Consider the following 25,284-nt stretch of genomic DNA (forward strand, 5'->3'; position numbering starts at 1 on the left):
ATATGTAACCATTTTTTTCTGTTTCTTGAATATTTCACACAACTATTCTTTAAAAAGAACCACGATATATTGTGTTTTTCTGCTTGGCAAAAGACTAAAAAAAGGTGTGTTTCTTACTTGGTAGTAGTCCCTCAGATTTTAATTTTAATAGCAAAAATCTTAAATGTTGATTTCGATTGCTTTTTTTAAAGAGTAGATTATATCTTAACGTATAAATAGGATTTCAAATGACAGTGTTCTTTTCTACCCCTCTATCTCTGTCACCAAATTCAAATTCATGTCTCAGCAGTTCGGGATGTTCTTCGGTGCATATCCTTTGAGCCTTCAAAATTTGATTTGACTGTGTGTTCTGACGATAGCTTGTTCAGATAAGCACACGGTGATCGTCATCTGTGTGTCTGGGCCCTAATGAACATCTGCTTTCTAGGGCGCCACAGGAGCACCTTTCTTTGTTTCCTCTTCCTTTGCCTTTTTGATTTGAATCTTGTTAAACCCTGCAAATGGGGTTGTTTTTCAGTATGCAAATACTCCCATCTCCCTTTTTGGAAAAGAAAAAAAAAGCGCCAGATATTTTAAACATGAACGCGTTGGGAATTTAAAAGGAGTCTGCAGGAAGCAAGTGCCCAACTATAGTTCTACTCTTGACCACTCAGACATGTTGTACTAAAATCATCTAGCTGAGATCATAGAGTTGGAGCTACCTGGTGGGCAATTTAATTAAATTCAACAAACACTGAGCAGGCATTGTATTAGGCCCTGGAAGGTGCAAATATGTAAATGAGGCATGATTCCTGCCATTGTGGAGCGCGAGATAATTTTATTTACTTGTTTATTTAAAATTTTTATTTTAGGTAGAACATATATATAGTATAGCGCACACATTTTAAATATATAGATTGTTATGCTCATGTAATGGCCACCCAGGCCACTCTATGACATTTCCAGCACCCAGAAAGCACCCTCATGCCCCTTCTCACAGTTTCCTCCCCAAAGGTATCCGCTAGTCTTACTTCTATCTTTGTAGATTGGTTTTGCCTATTCTTGTACATCATAAAAATGAAGTCCTGGGCTTCCCTGGTGGCGCAGTGGTTGAGAGTCCGCCTGCCGATGCAGGGGACACGGGTTCGTGCCCCGGTCCGGGAAGATCCCACATGGCGCGGAGCGGCTGGGCCCGTGAGCCATGGCCGCTGAGCCTGCGCGTCCGGAGCCTGTGCTCCGCAGCGGGAGAGGCCACAACAGTGAGAGGCCCAAGTACCGCAAAAAAATAAATAAATAAAGTCCTGTCGTATGTATCCTTTTGTGTCTGGCCTCCTTAGCTCATCAACATTTTGGTTTGATTCATCCATGTTCTTATGTGTAGCAGTCGATTCTTTTTTTAATGCTATGTAGTATTCTATTAGAGAATATATCACGATTCATGTATCTGTTCTACTATTAATGGGCATTTGGATTATTTCAATTTGGAGCTGTTATGAATAAAATTGCTGTAATTATTCTTGTTCATACCATTTGGTCAACATATGCATTTAGTCATAAGAGAGGAACTGGTAGGTCACATGATATGTGCATGTTCATCTAAAATGGTAGATATTACCATTTTCTAGTCCTACTGACAAAGTGTGAGAAAGCTATTTGCTCTGTATGTCACTAACACTTGGTATTGTCGGTCTTTTTGATTTTAGCCCTTCTGGTGGGTGGTATCTCATTATGGTTTTAATTTGTATTTCCCTGATGATTAATGATGTTGAGCACTTTTTCATATATTTATTGGCCAATTGGATCTCCTCTTTCGTGAAGTGCCTTTCAGATATTTTGCTCACTTCTTAAACATAACAGCTTTATTGAATATAATTCACATAACATAAAACTCAACCTTTTGCTCGCTTTTTTTAAAAATATCTTTATTGGAGTATAATTGCTTTACAATGGTATGTTAGCTTCTGCTTTATAACAAAGTAAATCAGCTATGCATATACCTATAGCCCCATATCCCCTCCCTCTTGCATCTCCCTCCCACCCTCCCTATCCCACCCGTCTAGGTGGTCACAAAGCACCGAGCTGATCTTCCTTTGCTATGCGGCTGCTTCCCACTAGCTATCTATTTTACATATGGTAGTATATATAAGTCCATGCACTCTCTCACTTCGTCCCAGCTTACCCTTCCCCCTCCCCGTGTCCTCAAGTCTATTCTCTATGTCTGTGTCTTTATTCCTGTCCTGCCCCTAGGTTCTTCAGAACCTTTTTTTTTTTTTTTTAGATTCCATGTATATGTGTTAGCATACGGTATTTGTTTTTCTCTTTCTGACTTACTTCACTCTTTGTGACAGACTCTAGGTCCATCTACCTCACTACAAATAACTCAATTTCGTTTCTTTTTATGGCTGAGTAATATTCCATTGTATATGTGCCACATCTTCTTTATCCATTCATCTGTCAGTGGACACTTAGATTGCTTCCATGTCCTGGCTATTGTAAATAGAGCTGCAGTGAACGTTGTGGTACATGACTCTTTTTGAATTATGGTTTTCTCAGGGTATATGCCCAGTAGTGGGGTTGCTGGGTCATATGGTAGTTCTATTTTTAGTTTTTTAAGGAACCTCCATACTGTTCTCCATAGTGGCTGTATCAATTTACATTCCCACCAACAGTGCAAGAGGGTTCCCTTTCTTGCTTTTTATATGGGGTTGTCCTTTTTATTGGTTGTAGGTTTTTAAATAAAGTCTGGATACAAATCGTTCATCAGATATATATGTGTGAGAGTGTCTCCTCCCAATTTTCAGTTTTCCCTTTCATTATCTGATTACTCTCTTTTAATAAATAAAGTTCTTAATTTTAATGAAGTTCAGTTTATGATTTGTGTTCACCAGTTCTTGTGTCTGTTTTAGAAATCATTGCTTACTTTAAGGTCATGAAGTTATATTCCTATATTTTCTTCCAGGAGCTGTATTTTATCTTTCACATTTAGCTCTGCAATCCATTTCTAATTAATTTTTGTGTTTGTGGATAGGGTCAAGATTCATTTCCCTCCCATATGAATATCTAACTGATCCAGCAGCATTTATTGAAAAGACATTTTCATTTTCCCCTTTGAATTTCAGTGCCGCCTTTTTTGTAAATCAGGTGACCACATTTACGTGTTTCTTTTTCTGGACTTTTTGTTTGGCTCTCTATGTGTTCTTGTGTCAATACTACCTGGTATTAATTACCAGAGCAATATATTAACTGTGTATTCTTCAAAGTGGCCTTAACTATTCTAGATCTTCTACCTTTTAAAATAAATTTTAGAATAAGCTTATCAATTTTCATAAAAAAAGAAATCTGATAGAATTTTTATTGGACTGACATTGTCTATACATCAATATTGGGAGAAATGATATCTTCCAGTCCTTCTTAATCCTCAGCAATTAAGTCAAGTTTGGGGTTTGAGAGGGAGTGGTGGTGGTAATTATGACATCACAAGTACATTTGGCAAAATCAGTTCTGATTTTCGAAAGATTTATCCAAATATATCATCTTTTTAATGTTATACGAAAGATCCTTTATCCTATGATTTGTTTAAACCCTTAAATAAATTGCACTTTAAAGGATTATAAATAATCCATCTAAAAATTCAAGTTACACACCTCAGTGTTGGTTACTATGCAGAGAGAATGTTATTGTATATAGTTTCATGTAATCTGTAAGAAGGATATCTCTTATTTATTTATGAACTTACCACTTTTAAGTAACTGATAATAAAACACAATGGAAAATTATTGTTTTAAATGCTTATTTCTTAAATACAGCCAATGATTTCTTCAAAATTTATAGTATGATAGTTGGCATAGACTCTAAGAAAATAATTCTTTTGAAGGGCGAGAGAGAATATTCATTATCAGGTAAAAATTAATTTTGAAAAGTAGCTTATAACTGAAACTTCCCCCTTAAGAACAGATGACATGCTTTTTGATTTTTCTTGAATGCATCTCAAAATGTAACTGTTTCTCCTTTATATTCTTTATTCTCCCTTTGAGGCTTCATTTATTTGATGATGTGTCATCCAATCACCTTGTCTGATATAAGCATGATAATCAGCTGAAAATTAGTTTGTGTTTGGAGAATTTACTAACATCCCCTGTGATTTTTTTTTTTTTTTTAAATATACCCTGGATATTGTGAAAACAAAGTCTGGGAATAGCTGTGCTTAGAAAGCAATAGGACATGCTGCTCTATGGGCTTCTGTTCCTTCAAACTTTTTCTTAGATGCTCTAGAAATCTCATATATATTTTTTTCATGCTTTATATTTAAGGTTTTTAAGCTTTGATTACTGCCGACTTCAGCCAGCCAAAAACAACTACATAGAACTTTCAAAGCTTATTAGTTCTGGCTAGGTTAGCTTGGGTTGAGTAGGAGGTTGAATAGGTGACTTCTAAATTTTATGATTCTGGTAATGTATAACATCCAAGAATCACAGAATGTTAGAACTAGAAGGAACTTGAAGATAATCTGATCCAAGCCACTCACTTTCCAGGTGAGGAAAGCTACCCAAAGTGAAGAGACAGGAGTAGAGGTCCAGAGTCAGGGGGTGGGGAGTAGCGGGGGGTGGGGGGAAGGGGAGGGGGAGTGACAGGAGGGCCAGACCTCACATGACTGGCCAGTGCTGTGACCTGAAGGAGGGAAGGAAGGAAGAAGGCAGGCCACACACAGCTTTAGCAGCTATTCCAGGAAACTTATCAGAGGTTGGACTGGGGTGTGAATGGGGCCAGCGTCACCAGCTGGTTTCTGACTGGAAACCAATTGTGGTCACCCTGCCGGCCAGACTCCTGCGCTTCCTTCCCCGAGCGCGGCCCCTCCTCCTGGTTTGCCACAACAGTGTCCAGATCTGATTCTGCTTTGTTCTGTTTTTAACCCTACAGGTTAGCTGGGTAGTGCTACCGTAGCTGGGCCCTGCTCATCCTCCATGGCTTCTGGCCCATTCAAGGCCTTGTCTCCTTCTGGATTCTTCCTTTACCACATTGCTAAGGGTCTTTGTTTTCATAGCCCTGGGTCTGGGGCCAAAACCCTTTCACTTTTTCAGCACGCCTGGAGCCTTCCCACACTAGAAGGATACACTCCAATCTACTTCATTCTCGCTAAACTTTCTCCGTCCTGCCATCACTACCTGCTGTAACCTGTTTGGTCACCAAAACAACAACAGTACAACCCAGAGAGGCTCTGATTAAGCACCTCCTTTCGTTGTTGAAGCCAACCCTCTCATTCAGCACTCTGATGGGAACCACTTTCTTCCTAATGCCAAGCACTCCACGTTGGTCTCTAGTATCTTGTTTTTTTCATGAGTTGTTTGAACATAGTTGACAGCCTTCTGCATTTATATAGGATCAGGTTTCAGGAGCTCCGTTTTAGTCAATTACTGGAAGACCTCAGAGAAAGAAAACACACAGTAGGAGGCATCAACAGATCCACTGTGCTACTTGGATACAGCTTTTCCCTCATGCTGTTTGGATCATGTACTCATTAAATACATTAGCTGGAAAGAACATGCCTGGCCATATGCCTCACTTTAGGGAAATCAAATACAGGAGAAATTGGGATATAGTAAGCAAATAAGAGAGCATGATTTTCCTACAGTTTACAAAACGTTCTCCAGTGAAAATGCCTCCCTAAGTTCATTTACATATTTCTAAGTCTTTGACAGAAAGTATAATTTAAAGTTGAGCCATCAGGAGCCATGGCCTATTAAAGAGTAATTAGATATTAAGAGAAATAGTTTGTGAAATAATTTCTTAAGTCAGTTGGAAAGGGTGAGTTTATTTTGTCATATTAGATTTACAACCAACTTCTGAGGAATGCATGATTGAGCAGAGGTACAGCTGTAGTAGCCTTTTGTGTTTGTTTTGTTTTGTTTCTCACTGCTTCAAAAACCCTCAGTGCTGATTGGTTCAAACCTTTTGGTTTTCCTCCTACTAGTGTGTGTAATCATGACTGGTAAACTCTGGAAGCCATGCCATGCACAGAAGGAAATGACAGAAAGGCCTGTGGGTGATTTAAAATCATCATATTAGGGCCTCTACATTATCTGTAAGGAAAACAAATTGTTTGTGGACCATTATTAGTTGATAAGGGTCACAGTCAAGGTTTCCAGGGTGGTGGTGTTTTTAAAGATTGGGGAGAGACGTGCCTTTTTAAAACATCTTAGGGTGCCTCTTTTACAGAGCAGTTGATTTCTTGGACCAGAAAGTTCTCTCAGGTGGAGTGAGTGAATCATCTTTAAACAACATGTTGCAAAGCAAAACGAAACGAAACAAAAAAACACCATGTTGCTCCAACATATTTGGCTATTAATAATGCGTGTGTGTAAATTGCTCTGAGTCTCTCCCAAAACACAGCGGTAGCTTTGTGTTTGAATTTCCTTTACTTATTTAATTATTGCAGGAAAGATGGGCCTGCTTGACACTTTAGAAGTCATGTACATTGTTCGTCTAAGTTAAAAACATATGTATTCCATCAGAGTGACTTAAAAGAAAGTCAAGTTTCCAGTAAGCACAGGAGTAATTATTATCCTTAGAAACAGGGAATTTTTTTCTGATCCAAGTTTACTTCCTAAACTAAATGTTTCTGTTTTTAGTAACCTTTTATCTAACTTTTTCAATATGTCAGGAAGCTTTTGAGCAAAGTTTACTCACATTTTAAAGAATGTACAGGCCTATTAAGGCAGATATATCCAGTTCTGCATTGGTTATTATATGCTCACTCTTGGGCAGCTGATAAAATCTCATTTTTAGGATGTTTAAAATATGGGGACATAAGAGTTTACTAATTTGATCTTTCCTCATTCCTTATTATATGTTAACTTTCACTAAGTGGAATTTCATTCAGACTATATGTAATAAATTTACATTATAATGTAATATAATTTACATGTTGGGAGATAAGATGGAACAAGTCAGAGAATATCAGGAAAGAAAAAGCATAGCATGACGTTTTATGTGTATTTAAACTGAATTTAGTAACAGTTTAATGTATCATTTTGTTAACAGTAATTTGTGTGTATGTTGTCTCCTTTATAAGCATGTAAGACTCTTAAGACAAGAAATATACCTTGTTCATTTTTGTGCCTATTACAATGCTCTGCACATAGTAGGTAGTAAAATAAATGTTTATTAAATTGGATCCATGTCTATTGTTTACTAATACGCTAAAGAGAATTATGAAGCGCAGCCAGAATTCTTTAGGGGTGAAATGCTAATGCTTAAAATACACACGTGATTAGGATAAAAACGGGTTTTTAGTCTAAATGACCTAAATAATTTTCTCAATCTGTAGCTTTACTATTAGACTCCTTGTGTGTGCCTAGAAGGCCATCACTGCTATTAAGCTAGTTTGTCATTGTCATATAAGCATTTCATGAAGTACAAAAACAAAATATTCAAGTTAAATATAACAAATGTAATGTGTATAGAAATGAGAGGCCCGGGCTTCCCTGGTGGCGCAGTGGTTAAGAATCTGCCTGCCAATGCAGGGGACACGGGTTTGAGCCTTGGTCCGGGAAGATCCCACATGCCCGTGCGCCACAACTACTGAGCCTGTGCTCTAGAGCCTGCGAGCCACAACTATTGAAGCCCGTGAGCCGCAACTACTAAAGCCCGCGCGCCTAGAGCCCGTGCTCTGCAACAAGAGAAGCTATTGCAATGAGAAGCCCGTGCACCACAATGAAGAGTAGCCCCGCCTCGCCACAACTAGAGAAAGCCTGCGTGCAGCAACCAAGACCCAATGCAGCCAAAAATAATAAATAAATTAAATAAATAAATTAAAAAAAAAAGAAATGAGAGGCCCATTAAAATGAAAATTTTACTTGTAATTTTTTGAATAACATATGGATGGGGCATTATTGAAAAGCAATTAAATATTTTAAAAGGGCTACATTTCTAAGAACGATATTTTTTAGGATTAGCTGGAGGTCTCTAAGGGCCTAGAATTGTGTCTGGAAGGGTTTGTGATTATAGTTGTCAGGGTTTTGACAGGAAACATATCGCATACTCAAACTCGGTATTCAAGAGATGTTTAATAAACAAGGATATTTACAAATGTGTTGGCAGGACTTAGGGAAACCAAAAACGGATAATGACATGTTCTGAGGCCAGCAAAAGATGGGTATTTTTACTACACAGGGTCTGAAGGGCTAGAGGTGGGAGCAGTTCCCAGAAGCTAGAAGGGTAAACCTGCGAAGAGGGCTGCCTGAGAGGAGCGGTGACCTTAGCTGAGGACCAAGGCCAACCTAGGCTGGGCAGACATCCCTCACTTTCCTCCCATTTTTGGATCTCCTGAGAGTGCCTCCAATTGGAAACCGTAGGAAGCCAGAGGGAGGAGGATCCCTCTGATGCAGGGCATTATGGGTCAGCTTCTCAGGGCACAGAATAGGGTAGAGAAGGTGGAGAGGCAAATGGAGGAATGGGAATCGGTAAATATTTGTCAAATAAATAAATGGCTGCTTACTACTTAGTGAATAGCTTTCTTTTTCTTTCAATTAACAGTGCTACTTATTGCCTTCTTAAAAATCTGCATTATTCCTTGATTGAGATAAGCAGTGTTTAGTAGAGTGCCTACTATATGCAAAGCATTTTGCCAGGCCTGTTGCTATCAATAGCAGATAACTTTCTAAGAAAATTGTCTGCTAGTGGAGTTGTACCTTGCTTTACACAATAGATATTGAAAACAACTGAACAAGTGTTGACATTAAATACTTTGAAATGACATTATAAAGTAACCCAAAGCACCTCATTTCAAGTAAATTTGGGAAGCTTGCTCTTTAAAGCAGTCCTTTAGTGCAGCTCTGTCCAGTAGAACTTTCCACAATTATGGGAATGTTCTATATCTGCATTGTCTGATGCAGTGTCCACTGGCCCCGTGGAGGCTACTAAGCACTTAAAATTTGGCTTGTGTGACTGAGACGCTAAATTAAAAATGTTTAGCCACATGTGGCTAGTGGCTCTCATATTGGGCAATACAGCTGTAGTAAATTGTTAAGGAAGTATGGGCTACCTGATTTAATTTTTGTGGGAAATCCATTTTGAAGTAAGAAGTTGGATCCTGCATTTACAGATTTTCAGATTGCTAGTCTCCATGTATAGGAACCCTGCAAATACTGGTGACCAGAATGTAAAGGGAAAAGAAATCAAAAGCACCCAAGATGGAGTTGGTCCTAAAGCTTTTTGGCTAGTAAAAGTAAAGCAAAAGATGCAAAAACCCTTTTATGTTATATAGTATATGCTTTTACAAATGTAGGTTATGTTTATTTAGACTGAGTTATGTTTAAAAATAGACCATTGTGTCCAGGTTTCTCATCATTAAAAAATCTACTTCAATTACAAAACAATACATTTATTTCCATAATGTAGATATTTTGTACCATACTAGTTGCTTCCATTCTTAGCCAATTGGTTACAAAGAAGATATTCAAAGACTGAAGCTAGGAAGTCTAGTATGTATCCAGCTAGAAGAAAATATGACTAATGATATATTAAAAGTGTATATATCTCCTCTTTAAATCTTGATATTTAGAGTTTCATTTTTTGTTTATTTTCTTGGGTTTACTGTGTATATATATATATTATATACATATAATATATCATATATATTCAGCTTTATGATAAAATCTGAGATTTTTCTTGGCCATTTTTATAAAGTTTTCTTCTTTTTAGTCTGTCTTTAGAAACCTGCATTACACTAAGTCCAGAATCTGAAAAGACAATCACTTGAAGTTCATAATTATTCCATAAGGAAAAACAGGTGATTACATCATGGATATGACATATTACCTGTAATGCAACTGAAAATATTTTTCAGGGCATTAAGTTCATGGATATTTGTTTTCTGATTATTCTTATTCTATTCAAGCCTACCTTTCGCCTGCCTTTTCCACATTGTGCTTTATTTGATTGGTCTTTAGTAGTCCATAAGAATTATATATGAGACTGTGCCTTTTGAAATGAACAAGGTCTAAGGTCATTATGACAGATTTAAAAAATGACTCTTGCTGTACAAACTCAAGAATGTTTTTGTTTTGTTTATTGTGGTGACATATACATAACATAAAATTTACCATTTTAACTATTTTTAAGCATATAATTCCGTGGCACTAAGTCCATTCACATTGTTGTACAACTATCACCACTCAGGAACTTTTTTCAGTCCCTAATATTGAGAGGTGACGTTTCCAGTTTCATGGAGATTTTTTTTTTTTCTCTTCTAAAAAGAGCAACAAAATCATCCCCAAATTCTTGTTTGTGCCAGTAAGGAAACATCTGCTAAAATCCTATCAGATGGCATTGTGAAGTGGTATTAAATTAGCGTAGCTACTGTAAACTTGTTCATCAATATACAAAAAGAAGTTGTTGGAGTAACTTTTAAAATGAAACGGCACTTTAAATAGGAAAATGCAGTTATTTGGCCTCTTTCCATTTCAGTTTTTTTTTTTTTTTTTTTTTGCCGTATGCGGGCCTCTCACTGCTGTGGCCTCTCCCGTTGCGGAGCACAGGCTCCGGAGGCGCAGGCTCAGCGGCCATGGCTCATGGGCCCAGCCGCTCCGCGGCATGTGGGATCCTCCCGGACCGGGGCACGAACCCGTGTCACCTGCATCGGCAGGCGGACTCTCAACCACTGCGCCACCAGGGAAGCCCCCCCATTTCAGTTTTGAAGGAATTTTGTCAGAAACCCAACAAACACTATAGACCAATGATATGGTGTGTGCTGAAGAAAGGTGTGATTTAATGTATGGGATGTGTCACACTTTGTGACTCACCTTCCTTTAATGTATTTTTCAAGTTTGTATAATAACATCCATACTTAAGCTTCCTTTCTTTTATTCCTTTAATTGAGTTCTTGAGATGATACTAACACAGTAATGAAATTTTAACTCACTTTTATGTGTGATAAAACGCATAATTGACTCATAATATTTTGGGAAATTATAAAAGATAAAACCAGCTTTCTTCCACAACATGAGTTCTGCCTACTTATCTGTTGCCGTAGTTACCAGGTAAACACTAATAAAACCAAAGGGGCCTCAAAAAAGTTTCTCACATCATTTGCATTGAAAATTCTTCATAGGACCTTTTAAAAATATTATCTGGGTAGGGGAAGGAAAGATTTACATAATGGAAGAGAAGTCAAACTTTATTTGAATATAGAAAGAGAGTTGAAGGGGTAGAAATCTGTATTGCTGAGAAAGGAGTTTTCAGAGCAGACTGTTTCTGGTATTTTATACCAATTATGTGCAGCTATTGCTTTGAATAAATTTTGCTGCCCTGCTGAGATTTCCTTTTTACAAATCCTGGAGCAATTATAAGATGGAAGTCTGGAATGTATAAACAATGTCCTTTGAACAGTAAATGAGACTCGTTCTTATAAAACTCAAGGGTAGGAATGTACTACCTTTTATTCTGTTTCTCTGCCTTTCCTTCCTCCGTAATCATTGCACAGAAACTTGTGTCTACTTTGAGTGGACAAAAACAGGAATTTTGACTAGAAGTTCTTTTAAAGTATCATTTCTATCAAACTAACAAACTCTCTCCATTGCTATAACGCAATAAACAGTATACTTAATAACTGTTCAGTATAGCTATTGATTATATATTTCTATATCTCCAACCTTAGCCCAACAAAACTGTTAACAGGTTACCTTTTTCTATAGACCTGGAAAACAAAGTACTGCTCCAAGTCAGTTTCATGGGGAGAAAAATGACACCCTTAGAGCATAACATTAGGCTGAGTTTCCAAATGTTAGCTTGTTTTATGTGACAAAGCAATCTGCACTAATCATGGCAAACAATATATCAAATCCTAAAGAGAAGTCAACTGTCACTTGGAATTAACTGTAAAAAGCCTGAACTCCATTATTTTGCTGAACTTACAGACCTTATACAATGTTTACAATAAGGTTTGGAGAGTTGCCTAGCGTTGGAATATATACAATTAAACAACACAGTGGAACGGCCCTTTTATGTCAGCACTGCTAAAAGACCGCCATTATGCTCACATGATAGTCATTCTTGGAACTCTTAACATAAACAGGAGTAGAGAACATTCATTTGTAATTCTGTCTAAGTGCATGTGGGATTTTATTCACATAAACCCCCATGGAAACTAAAGATAGCAATAATAAAGAGATCACCGAGTGAGAATTATTTCTTTGTCAAAGAATGTCATACTTTTATTCTGTTGGCAACTGAGCCTAAGTACTTAGGTCTTTGGACTTTTATGTAAGCTTCTATAAACAAGGCAGATTGTGTTTAAATTGATTACAAAGTGAATTTATTTGTTTGAAGATACTTTTACACTAGAAATTAATACAAAATGCAGCTCCTGGTTCCCTCTTTCAGACATCTATCAAAAATAACAAATGTAAAGAGGCAACAGAATATCATAGATTAAAATGAAACCAAACACAGGCTGTGTTGAATCCACATCATGTTTCCTTGAAGTTAGATTAGGTCAATTTAATAGATAAAGCTAGACCAGAAGGGTTGATCCTTCAGTGCAACCACAGGAGGGAAAGATACACAACTGAAGCAATTTCTTGTTTTTGGAAAGTGGAAATATTTAAGATATTGATTTAAGTTCTGTCTTTCAGTAATATAAATATATATTTTTAATACATGTATTGGATTTTCCCTGTAGTATTTTTTTCCTATAGGCTTCCCAGGGATGTGTTTGGCTTTATAATTCTGGAAATTAGTTTACATTGATACCAGAATAAAGCATAGCTGTAATCACATGACTCAATATCAAGAGGAAGATTTTAGCTCAGTTTAGATGACTGGAGCCAGTGGCTCCAGCTGTTTTTGCCTCTGTTTTCTAGTCTGTTGTCTAAAATTTGGGAATTTGTTAAGCATGTTTCCAGAGAGGTTTGAACTGCTTGACAGAAACTTGACCTGTTAAATGGCCAAAGTAAAAAGGACTGTCAACTTGTATATGAAAAGTTTGCAGGATATTTGAATGACTGAGTGTTAAAGCACCTCAGAACATAAAAGGTTATCTGAAATATGATTTTTTCAGTAAAAAAGGAAATGTTTGCCTCTCCCTAATCCTGGCCTGAAATTTGTAGTTTAGAACCCTCAATACAGACCACTTTTTGTCCTTTACTTTCGCTTGTAGTATGAATCCTTCTCTCCACTTCTCTAAATACCTGGTGGGCCTCCACTTATAATTAGAATAAGTGAAAGATTATATTGAATTAGACTAAGGAGTTCCTAAACATGGTTTTGACCCTATTTGGACAGGGTCAACCAGATGCCCCAAGTATCCTTTAAATAACCAGTGAATCGATCATCTGTATGACTAGACTGTCCTTGCACCCATTTATGTGTTTAAGGACACTCAGAGCAATAGGACCCACATACATTTGTGCAGTACTACTGGACTCCTTTTTTTTTTTTTCAAGAAAATACACATTTCAAATGTTTCCTCTATTCCTTTCTTTTCATAATTTCAGGACTAAGTTTGGTTTTGATTTTATAAACTTTAAAACTATCTCTTTCAAATTAATATTTTTCCAGAATGAAGAATCCTAATTTTATATTTCTTTTCTTTGAATCATTTTAGTTGATAATGTAGTTTAGTTGTTTGGAAGGGCAATAATTACAACTTCACAGAGTGACCTAATGCACTTGAATTTTGTGCATAGTAACATTAGATTTTCGATTGTATTTCTATTAAATAACTCGCCATGCCCAATGTTAATTGCTCCTTGGGGTTACGGTTCATGTTGAGCTGCCACCTTTCAGGTGGTCCAAAATGACTCCCAGATACCGTTCCAGTTGCAGCTGGTAGTTTAGTGGGCTGTGTTAGTCTTACTCATGGATATTGAAGATCATCTGTCACCTTTTTGATTCACTTTCCCATTTTCTCAGCCTCATCAGCACAGTATGTGTCGTGATGAAAGGAAAGAGTGGTATATGCAGATGTGGCATTTCAATGCGTGCCACTTCTTTCAAATTTGATATAAAAATGTTAAGTTAAGCTGGACATGAGTCTGACAGAGACCATTCTTAGAACTTAAAAGAATTATGTCATGATTCTCATGTTGGTTTCTTGTTACATTTCCTTCCTTTCTAATGTTCATTGCACAGATACTCTTACTCAGGCATATGGAGGATTCACAGGTCGGAAGACATATCCCCACTCTTGGAGAGAGTACAGTACAACTCCGGGAAATAGTAGGTAATTAATAGCCATTAACAATTTGAGTTGAGGGCTGTGGATGGTATGAGGAGAGTGGTCTATGGGAAGGTGGAGAAATAGACTTCACTTCAGGATAAATCAAAAAAATCTCTGTGGATGGGGCAACGTCTGTGCTCAGCTTTTGATAGCAGGGTGATGATGATCAGTGGTGTCGGTGGCAGAATAACATTGGTATGTTTGGGGCGGACTAGAAGAGCAGTGCAGAGAGCCTAGCATCCATGTAGGAAGACAAGGCGAATGAAAAGGTCTTGCTTTATCCTTTGGGCAGTAGGGAGCGATTATAGGTTTTAAGCTGAGAAACAGCAACATTTCAGGGAAATTAATCCAGTAGATGCAAAACAAATGGGTTGGAAGTGAGGGGAACTCTAAGCATAATAAGGCTTTTTCTGTACATATTTTAAAGTGGATTCTGTGGCTACTGTGTCAGAGATTTCTTGAAAACCCCTAACTAAGAATATAGACAGTACCTAACGAAGGTACTGTCTATATTCTTTCAAATATTCTTTCAGTGTTAAACAGTTCTTTTCACTACTGACCACAAAAATATTTAAGTGCAAAGTCAAATGTGCCTGTGATATGTACAAAAGACATCTAGGCAAAGTGATTCTGTGTTTTTTCCTTAATTATTTGAATTTGGAATCCCACTTTATAAGACTCAAGTTCTATGTAAGTTCATCCTGCGCGACTGCAGGTATAGGCTATGAGAGAATTCATTGTAGTAAGGTAAATTGTTTTGAACAACAGTAACAAAAATAATAGTGATAATGATTACAGCTAACATTTTTTGAATATTTACTATATGCCAGGCACTGTTCCAAGAAGTTTATGTGTATGCAAATCACAATTGTTAAAATATAATATATAGTTAAGTATGAATGGGTCTCATATTAAACAATAGGAAAATGGGAAGAGAAAAACAAATTGGTGTGCTTGATAAATAGAACAAATTTAATCTATAAATATTGTCTCTTTTCATATAATCAAGAAAACACCCATGCACTAGGCCCTATGGGAAATGAATGATGTCACTGTTTTATACTGACAATTGAAAAAATCTATAATATAGTTAATTAACATATGCTAGAAAGTAAAAATAAATTGGGTGAACAAAATAATATTTGGGGAGTGTGATGTGGAGCTATTCCAAGCAGAATACCAGCTTGGATTTGTTTTTCTTTTACATCTACACCCGCACAACAGCCTTATGGATTTAAAAATAATTATGTGCAGTTTTATCGTCTTGGCTCTGGAGCACTGCACTCAGTGATCATAGTTATCTGCGTTAGGAGGCTGCCGATGCAGCCTGAGCATCTTTTATTAAGAATCTTGTCTCATTCTGCCTTTCAGAAATGTATAGCCCCGCCCCCTTCATTGTTTTATCTCTTCACCAAGAGGTCAGCTTTTTGTCTCCTTAACTTTATTCCTTTTTTTGAAATCTCTCTTTTACTCACTTGTGGAGTTACAGTACAGAATGTGTATCTCCTATAATTATATATCTTGTGACAACTCTCTTGATGCTTCCCAAGAATAATTTCTGAGTTGTTTGCATAATCCTGTGGCTTGAGTGAGAGTTAGTTATAGGGATACCAATAAGGTCCTGAGAGAAAACAGAGGGCCAGATATAAATGCTGAGATTAGTGGCTCCCTGAAGAAAAACACCCCGTGGGAAGGTGGGTACCAATGTGGGCAGTTAGAAAGCTTTGGATAGTGATTCTGGTGGAGGGTTGTCCAACGTGGAAGAAGCTGAAAACTACTAGAGAAATGACGAGCTTAGAAAATGCTGGACGTCCCCGGGGCCCCGAAGCCCTGAGTAGCCATCAGGGGCCACATAACTTGCATGGGCAGAGTCCAAGGAAGCCTGGAGTCAGGGCTATGGTGGGAGCAAGTACCCAGGGGATAAGAATCAGACCCAGGCAAGAACCTCTGGTTCTTTCACGTCCAGGGAGGTGGACAGAGAGGATTCTGGTTTAAGTTAAGGTTGAGAATGAGGGTAGATTTGGAAGAGAGACTGAAAATGCTATGGAAGAATGATCTGTCTCTGTAGATGTCACTTATATGTGGAATCTTAAAAAAATGATACAAATGAACTTATTTACAAAACAGACATAGATTCACAGACTTAGAAAACAAACTTATGGTTACCAAAGGGAAAAGCGGTGTTGGGGGGTGGGATTTGGGATTAACAGGTACACATTACAGTATATAAATAAACAACAAGGACCTATTGTATAGCGCAGCAAACTATACTCAGTATCTTGTAATAACCTGTAATGGAAAAGAATCTGAAAAAAATATATATAAGTATAACTGAATCACTTTGCTGTACACCTGAAGCATTGTAAATCAACTATACTTCAATTTAAAAAAAAAAGGAATGATCTAATGTGTAAACATGAGCCAGGCCACGTGGAATTTGAGAGTATGTATCTGTAATATGTCTAATTTGTATGTAGTTTATTCCCTGAGATTCTCTTTAATGTTTGCTTGTAAACAGTTACCAAGTCAATCATTTTGTCTATTTTAAATGACTTTCTGAACATGTGGTACTTCAGAGTGGGAACGGAGGGCATTGTAAGAAGAGTACAAAGGCATGAAATCAAGTGATTTTGTCTTAGGAGGAGAAACCTGTGTTCCTTCAAATGATGGTAACAGAACATTTCCCATGAAGTGGCATCAAACAGAGACCTTTTGTTTAAGGGTCCCCAGGGTCTGGGTTTTGGCATGTATACATGTAATAATCCCAACACAGGTAAATACTGACTGTATCATGGGTAAGGGCAGAACTAATGCTAACAAATAATTTTTTCAGTGGGCTGTCACTAAGCTAGCCCTGCTACCTCTTTTCATGCAAGAGTTCAAATTTCTCGTGGCCAATAAATTAGGTGTTCACTGTTCAAAGCTGAATTAATGAGTAATAGTTGCTTCAATGATTTCTTACAGTTTTTTTAAAAAGGCTTAAGGATAAAGTTCCCTCCAACTTTCCTGCCCAAGATAGAAGTTAATGTGCCACAGCGGGCTTCCCTGGTGGCGCAGTGGTTAAGAATCCGCCTGCCAATGCAGGGGACACGGGTTCGAGCCCTGGTCCAGGGAGATCCCATATGCTGTGGAGCAACTAAGCCCGTGCACCACAACTACTCAGCCTGCACTCCAGAGCCCACGAGCCACAACTACTGAAGCCCGCGCTCCTAGAGCCCGTGCTCTGCAACAGGAGAAGCCACCGCAATGAGAAGCCCACGCACTGCAATGAGGAGTAGCCCCTGCTCACCGCAACTAGAGAAAGCCCACGCGCAGCAACGAAGACCCAACACAGCCAAAAATAAATAAATAAAATAAATTTATATAAAAAAGAAGTTAATCATATTTACTTATGCTATATATTTTAACCAAATGATCAAAATTGCATGTCCCACATGCTGTACATAATACTGTTATTTTGTATGAGAGCTAATCAAAGTTATCAGGAAGTAGTTTATATATTTTTTGTTGAAATTGGAGGAATGAAAATAAGCTTACTTCTATTAAAGCTGTTTATTTGTTTGTTTGTTTTTTATTGAAGTATAGTTGATTTACAGTGTTTCAGGTGTATGGCAAAAAAGCAGACTAAAGACAACCTTTCAATGCTAGACCATAATAAAACAGACCCAAGAAGGGGGGGACCTGTGCATTTACTCCTCTAACCATTTGGGGACAGCACTCTAACCATTTTGGGACAGCACTCTCACCATTTTGGCAAAACAATCCCAAAGTAAATCAGATAGAAACATGAATCTTTGTTCCCAGAGAGACTGTTAGTAAGCCGCTTGCAAGCATGGGTCATGCCTTCAAATTGCTTTGAAACCTCTGTTATACATATAGTGGATACATACGAATAAATACTTGTCGAGTGACCCAGATCCATATATAATATCATCTTATTCTTTTTAAGAAAACAGCTACTGCATTTCCTTAATTCCAAGTGTACACATTTCCCCCCAATACTTAACCTTCCCTGAAATCAGAGTGCATTGTCTGGTTGGTGGCATGTTTGAGGGGTTGCCAGCCTGGGTGAAAGTCCAGTTCTGGAGGGGATTTGTGGATTTGGGTTTACTTGTGATAGCCACCTGGGGACACTACCAATCTGAGCCCACTTGAAATTAAATCTGCTTGAGGTTTTGTTGTGCCACACTGGTTGTGTGGATATCGTACCAGCTGGTACTTAAAATTCTTGGAGGAGGTTTTTTTTTCTTCTCTTCAGCTAGTCATGAGCTTGAGACATGCACATTTCCTTGCTGTATCTTTCAGTGCAGTTAAGTTTATTTCTTGTTTGCCCTACTCCAGATAATGGGACCCCCTTTCTCTCCCCATTTTCTATAGAGTTCTTCTATCAGATTCCTCAGTTTTTATTTCGAAGTGGTATGTAGAATAATGGTGTATCTTGTTGTTGATGGCATCTTAGGTTTCATGAAATACAGTATTTGTTCAGGTTGCAGTTATCCAGCTGATCCATGGCACTTGAAAGCCCAGACAGAGGTTCTGCCGATTGGCTGCTACTGGGGCCAGAAAGCTTATTTTGTGTAGAAGATGGTTACAATACCCTCGTGGATCTGAAGGTATGAGCCAATGTGGATGACAATTAATGTCTTAGTGTTAATTCTGCTAAGCCTCTTTGGGGTTTGGGAAACAAAGTCCCACTGTACTTCATCATGGTTCCTTGCAGGTGGCACTCAAGTGATACAGTCCAGAATCCAAGAGGTATTTAATCAAAAGCCCTCATTCTTCTCATTAGTTCTGACTACATACTCTTTCTTTTCCTTTATGGCTAAGTTTCCACTTTACAAACTTACTGGTCAGTTGCATCCTTTTGCATTTCTCATAGTAATTGATCCTTGCCCATTTTTCTGCTATCACATGTGCAGAGTGGAATGGCCTCCCAAATTGTAATCTCCACTTGTTAACAGACTATTCATTTCTCTCCTTCATGATTGTTGCCAACACTTTCTAAATGCTTCTTTCCCAGGTGATTCTCTTCCTCTTTGGGAAAAGAGACAGGAGGAAGAGAATGAATATTTATTTATTGCCTACTATTGTCAGGTACTCTATGAAATTATTTTCTTTAATCCTGACAACAACCTGTGGAAGATAATTATTATTATCCCATTTTACGTAAGAGAAGACTGAGGTTCACAGAGGTGAAGCACCTGCCCGAGGCAATGCAGGAGGTAAGGAGTTGAGCCGGGATTTGAAACCTGCGTCAGACTTCAAAGCCAAACTATTTTCACTCTACTTCATCTTTTCATTTGAGGGCAGAGCTTCATGTAGGTTTTTTTGTTTTGTTTTTTCAACTTCTCTTAGGCTCACTGAAGTGATTTATTCACAATAGAGATTGAATACACATATAGAATTCCACTAAAGCAGGTGCTGCATCTGACTGTATCATAGGTGTTGGCCCTGAAGCTCGATATTTGGGCTTTTGTTTTGTGTGTGTGTGTTGCATACTTGTTAGATTTTGGTTACTGTGCTAACATTTGAGAAATGAGTGCTTTTACCTCAGATAAAAATAAAACTGAGTGCTCGCTAATCTAATTCTCAAATTTAAAAATCTCAAAATTAGTCTGATATCTGCTTTGGTGTCTCATTCTTCATGTAGGTATCTAATTTAGAGTTTTTACTCTTTAGGATTTGGCAAAGCATCAATTGAAAGCAAATAATATTTTGTATTTACATTTAGTTATGTTCTGAGACGCTCTATAACTTACTACTGCATAATTTATTGAGTGAATTTAATGTCGTAAAAGAATGATTTTAGAAACTTTCATTTTTAAAGGTATGATTGACAGACATAATGTAACTCACTGGGGATGGCAATAAATTGCAATAAGATTATAATCAAAGCACTTTGAGTGTGTATGTACCATATGATAATAATACATGAATATGCTTTAGGCTAACACAGACTTTTCTGCTAAGTGTGAGAATTACCTAGAGAGGGAGGTTTTATGGAAGCTAGATGACATTCATAATTACTAGGTAAAGACAAATTCAGGAGTGTGTGTGTGTGTGTGTGTGTGTGTGTGTGTGTGTCCTCTTGTTTCCCACCGCTTGATCAGACCCAAGCATAACTTGGGTAATCTGAACTAGGCTTCTAATCTGATGGGTTCTACTGTGAACTTTGATGACTGATGAGCAGTCTCAGGAGAAGGCAATAGAGAGAGGAGAGAATTCTGTCCCACAGTCCTCACACTTGGTTCCTGAGGCAAGCCTGCTTTAATGATTTCTTGCTGGGATTCCTTATTTCTTTTTTTTGCGGTACGCGGGCCTCTCACTGTTGTGGCCTCTCCCGTTGCGGAGCACAGACTCTGGACGCACAGGCTCAGCGGCCATGGCCCACAGGCCCAGCCGCTCCGTGGCACGTGGGATCTTCCCGGACCGGGGCACGAACCCGTGTCCCCTGCATCGGCAGGCGGACTCTCAACCACTGCGCCACCAGAGAAGCCCGGGATTCCTTATTTCTGATACTGGCTATGATTGGTTAGTATCTGACTTTTTCTCACCCTTAGACCTGATCCCTCTTTGAAAGTAAATAATAGGGTTGCCTGACTACAGTTGTGAGGGCTGACAGGTGATGACTGAAAAAGTGGTACCTTTCTCATCTTTATCAAATAAAAAAGGTTGAATGAAAAATGTAGTATCGAGTTTGGCAGGAGTAATAATGTTGGAGTTAGGCCACAATATTGGGACCTGATTTTTTTCAGTGTAGGTAGGTGGTGATGTATGTTTGTTTTGCGAAGACTACGCAGCTACCTTAGAGAAAAACAGGAGAGACAAGACTTTGAGTTTTGAATTTCTACAGAGTTGAGTCATAAAATGTTGGACGTGCTGTTGTAGTGTTGCAATGACTATGCCAAAGTCAAGTTTTACTGCATCACATATTGTTGTCATTAGTAGTGACAGGCTGGCCAATTAATCTGTCTCTTTGGAGAAAGAAAGATTAACTTACTTGTCTTTTTGTCATTATGATTGTCTGTCTGATAATAACTCAACTTTGGAACATCTTCAAAACTCATTTGCTTCAATGCCCTTTGAAGAACTCTTGGCCAGAAGATAGTTAAAGATAAATATTGACAATTATATTTGTGGAACTGTAGTACTATGCTATTCTGTAAATAAGTACATTGCAATTACTCTTGGGAAAATTCAGACCTCATGGAGATCCTTCCTTATTGTACATAGCAACCTACGTTGTGGAATGTGACACAATTCCTATTAAATAGGATCAGTCCATTCATGTGGGCCTCACAAGGGCAAGGATCTTTTCTTGTTCTTCATATCCCAGAATTAATGACACGTTCAACAAATATTTGTTGAATGCATGAGTATATGGGCAATTGAATGATTTTAGAGAACGTGTATGACTTTTAAATAAAAGGTATTTAAAGCTATACTGTTTTAAAAAAACAACCTCCAGAAAGCTTCAGAGAATAAGAACCTGTATATCTACCTTAAAGTGTTAATAGTTATTAACATTTGCCATATATGCTTTACCTCCTTTTTTCTTCTTAATCAAAGAAATAAAATAGTGCCTTCACTCCTTCCTCAGAGGCACCTCTCACCATGAATGTTGAGACTATTCTTCATGTTTGTGTCCTTATACTTTTCCTACATTTATGTGTATCAATAAAACAATATATAGTAGAGGATTATTTTGAGTTTTTACATTTGCGATATCATACTATGTGTATGATAGCATATCATTCTGCAGTTTTGTTCATTCACAGGTTACATTTATGAGAACTGTCAATGTTGATTACATATAGATCAGTTTTATTCATTTTATTGCTTAGTAGTTTTCTGTCTTATACATTAATTTGTCTACTCACTTTTTGATGCATATTTAGATTGTTGCAGGTTTTTCCACTGTTCTGGAAATGTCTCCACGAATATCTCTCTATGGGTCCCTTTGCTGCGCATGTGTGGGAGCTCCTCTGAGGCCTGTTTCTGGCAAGGGGGTGGGAGGTCTTGGTGTGTCCTGTGCTCTCTGAAAGGGCTGTCTTAATATATCCTGACACCAGTGTGCAGGAGAGTACCTTTCCTCCATATTCTTTCAAACAGGCTTTAGTATTTAGTTAGTAAAATATGCAAAATGGGTTCTTTTAAAGTTCACGGTAGATGGCTTAACTGTTACTTAATTTCGCAAAATTCAAATTCTTTTTCATAACCTTAGAGGAGAAGGAAGACAACATAGTAAACAAAGCCTTGTGAATGAAAAAAGGGAATAGCCATGGAATAAAATAGGAGACATTAAGTTAAAAACCCTTTGGTTACCCTTCATTGAAGGTTTCTGTTGAACCACACTGAACTGCATCTCATTCTCAAAGGGGTGGTGACTAACCCCCTCCCCACTTCCCATGACAATCCTGGCTGAAAAGACTCCATAATAATCGTTTTTCAGCCCTAAACACTCGGTCTCGTAGCAGCCTGAACTGATGCTTTTGAGAGGCATATTATAAAATGAAAGTAGATATCTAATGAGAGGTTCTGGATTAAGTAGCTTAAGTGAGTAAGAATCAGCTTTTACAGTGATTGGATTAACCATCCTGACCAATCTGAACATCTTTTTGAACCTCTTTTTTCCAGAAAAGATATCATCTCTTTTATGTGGAAACTACTATTAGCAGAAATGAAACCCTGGTTTTGTCTGGAAAAAAAAAGCATTATGACTAATTTTATGGATCAAGTTTTTTTTCTCTCAGCTCCTGTGTTCTGTTTTCTTCTCATTTCTGCAGGAAGAGCCCATTTCCTTGCCACGCTTTTGCCTTTAATGTATAAATAGCAAGTGTTAGATGGCCTTTACCTCAAATCTCTTCCATTCATCTCAGGTTCTCATTCTTCAGTTGAAATGGCCCGCTAAATCTGGCAAATGACCATGATTAATATGTTCTTTACCTTTTGCCCAAATTCTCTGTTTCTCTTGCCAAATATTCTTATTGTTGAGAGTATCGTTTCCACTTACCCAGTTCTAGAGTCTCCAAAATCACCTGGTTGTGAAGTTTTCCTCCTGAGTACCGCTCACTGCCCTTGCCATCAGAAAATCAGCCTTTTGTCTTTTGTCCCTTTCTCTCCTACCCTCATCTGACCGGTGTGAGATGTTAAATTCTAGATTAAAAGAAGGTCTCCTCGGGCTTCCCTGGTGGCGCAGTGGTTGAGAGTCCGCCTGCCGATGCAGGGGACACGGGTTCGTGCCCAGGTCCGGGAAGATCCCACATGCCGCAGAGCGGCTGGGCCCGTGGGCCATGGCTGCTGAGCCTGCGCGTCCGGAGCCTGTGCTCCGCAATGGGAGAGGCCCGTGTACCACAAAAAAAAAAAAAAAAAAAGAAGGTCTCCTCAGGGCTACCTTGAGATGCCTGGGCAAAAGGCAGGCCTAAGAGTAGAGGGCAGGAGTCATGTGCTTGTTTTTCCTATATAGTACTTAGCACGTTGTGAACTCAGTAAGTCTTAAGCACAAACTCTTTAGTGTCTGCTTGCCAGTTATTGTGATAAATGGCACAGAACAGATTGGTTTTCCTCAAAACACAGTATGCTTTCAGGCCACTTGAATACCCTCCCCCAGATGAAGCTGGTGCACATCCAAGTTTGGGGCCCATTGGGCTAAGCAGAAGAGAGCTGGGGAAGGAAATTGGTGGGGGCAGAGCACATAAAACAATACTAATAGCTGAAACAATAATACTAACTGGTGTTATCTGTTGTTCAGGGTCATCTGCTCTGCTCCTTGCCTTCCGTTGCCATAGAAAACTGAAAATTGATTCAATTTATTAAATCAAGAAGATGACAATGGTGATTCCATTCAGCTGCCTATAAACCTGAGGGATTCTTTCACAGCTAAGCAAACAGCTACATGGCTAATGCCTAAAAGAAAATAAGCAGCAGGTCCAAGGGAAATTAAACTCTCTCCTTTCGCTGACTCCCTTTCTATTATATTCTACTGGAAACGTGTATCCGTGAAGAATTTCTGAGTCATTTGCTGTAGGCAAATACTTGTGTGGGCCTAATGGAGTATAGAGCAGTGAAAACAGAGGTCATAACTCAGGGAGGAGGGCGGGCAGTGGCGGTGATGGATGTGAACTAGGGCGGGGTGTCTTCTGCAGCCTTCGAGGCCCTGTTGCACTTGCCACGGTCCCAGAGCTCTTATAAAGCCACACCAGCCACAGGGGCTCTCCTTCCAGAGGTGATGGAGGTGCAGGCTCGGGCCCTTCAGCGACCACTGTGCTGACTTTACAGAAGTAAAAGGAAAGGGACAGGAAGTCACACCCTGCCCCACACATACTTGAATTGAGTGAAGTAAGTTCTAGAACTGCAGACGAGACCACAGCCACCCTGCCTCTCTCTGAGGTTTGTAATGTCACCATTTACACTTTGTTCCTTCCGTCAGAGCATTGTCTTTGGTTCAAAAAAGAAGCACATTTTCTGAGAGGGATAATATTAAGCTTCATTGCTCATCTCACTCTTATTGTAGCAGACTGGATGAAGAACAAAGAGCAAAGAGCATGTCTATAGAAGAGCTATGGTCACCAGAGCAGGGGATGGGGGATGATCATTCCTCAGGGAGCTTAGGGACCAGAGAGAAACCCACCCCCGCTCAGTGTGGTTGTCATATTAGTAAAATGAGGATAAGGTGAGTCAAGGGCAGCCTTCAAGGAGCAAAACAACCAAAGAGAAAAATAAAGAAAAAGCAGTGGGTTGTCTGATGACCAGAGCAGCAGCTCTGGGACTTCCTTCTCCTGGTACCTCACCAGCCCATGACCTGTGGCCAAACCCCAGTGACCTTAACCGAGACTCAGCCTCTCTGAGCTGCAGCGTCCTTATCAACGAGTTGTCCTTTCTGGAGCCTGGCTGTTGATTCCCTTACCTCCTGGTGACATGCTAAATGTTGAAGGCCCCCAGATCTGGTCACCACCTTCTCCTCTTACCCCTCTCACTTTGTGCTTCTCAGAGTCATTAAGTGGCCTCAACTTCTATCCCCACAGAAAAGCCAATGCATCCCCAAATTGATGACCAGAAGCAGGACATTCACCTTGATTGCCTCGCCACAG

General features: G+C 38.7%; 1 protein-coding gene across 2 annotated transcripts in view; it reads left to right on the forward strand.

Moving 5' to 3' along the window:
• RBMS1 (RNA binding motif single stranded interacting protein 1) overlaps positions 1-25,284 on the forward strand; it is a 213,684-nt gene that overhangs the window by 10,464 nt on the left and 177,936 nt on the right. The window lies entirely within an intron of this gene.

Source organism: Delphinapterus leucas, chromosome 8 (assembly GCF_059928025.1).
Source record: "Delphinapterus leucas isolate spDelLeu-1000000601 "Yukka" chromosome 8, BTC_Dleu_Yukka2, whole genome shotgun sequence".
Taxonomy (NCBI): domain Eukaryota; kingdom Metazoa; phylum Chordata; class Mammalia; order Artiodactyla; family Monodontidae; genus Delphinapterus; species Delphinapterus leucas.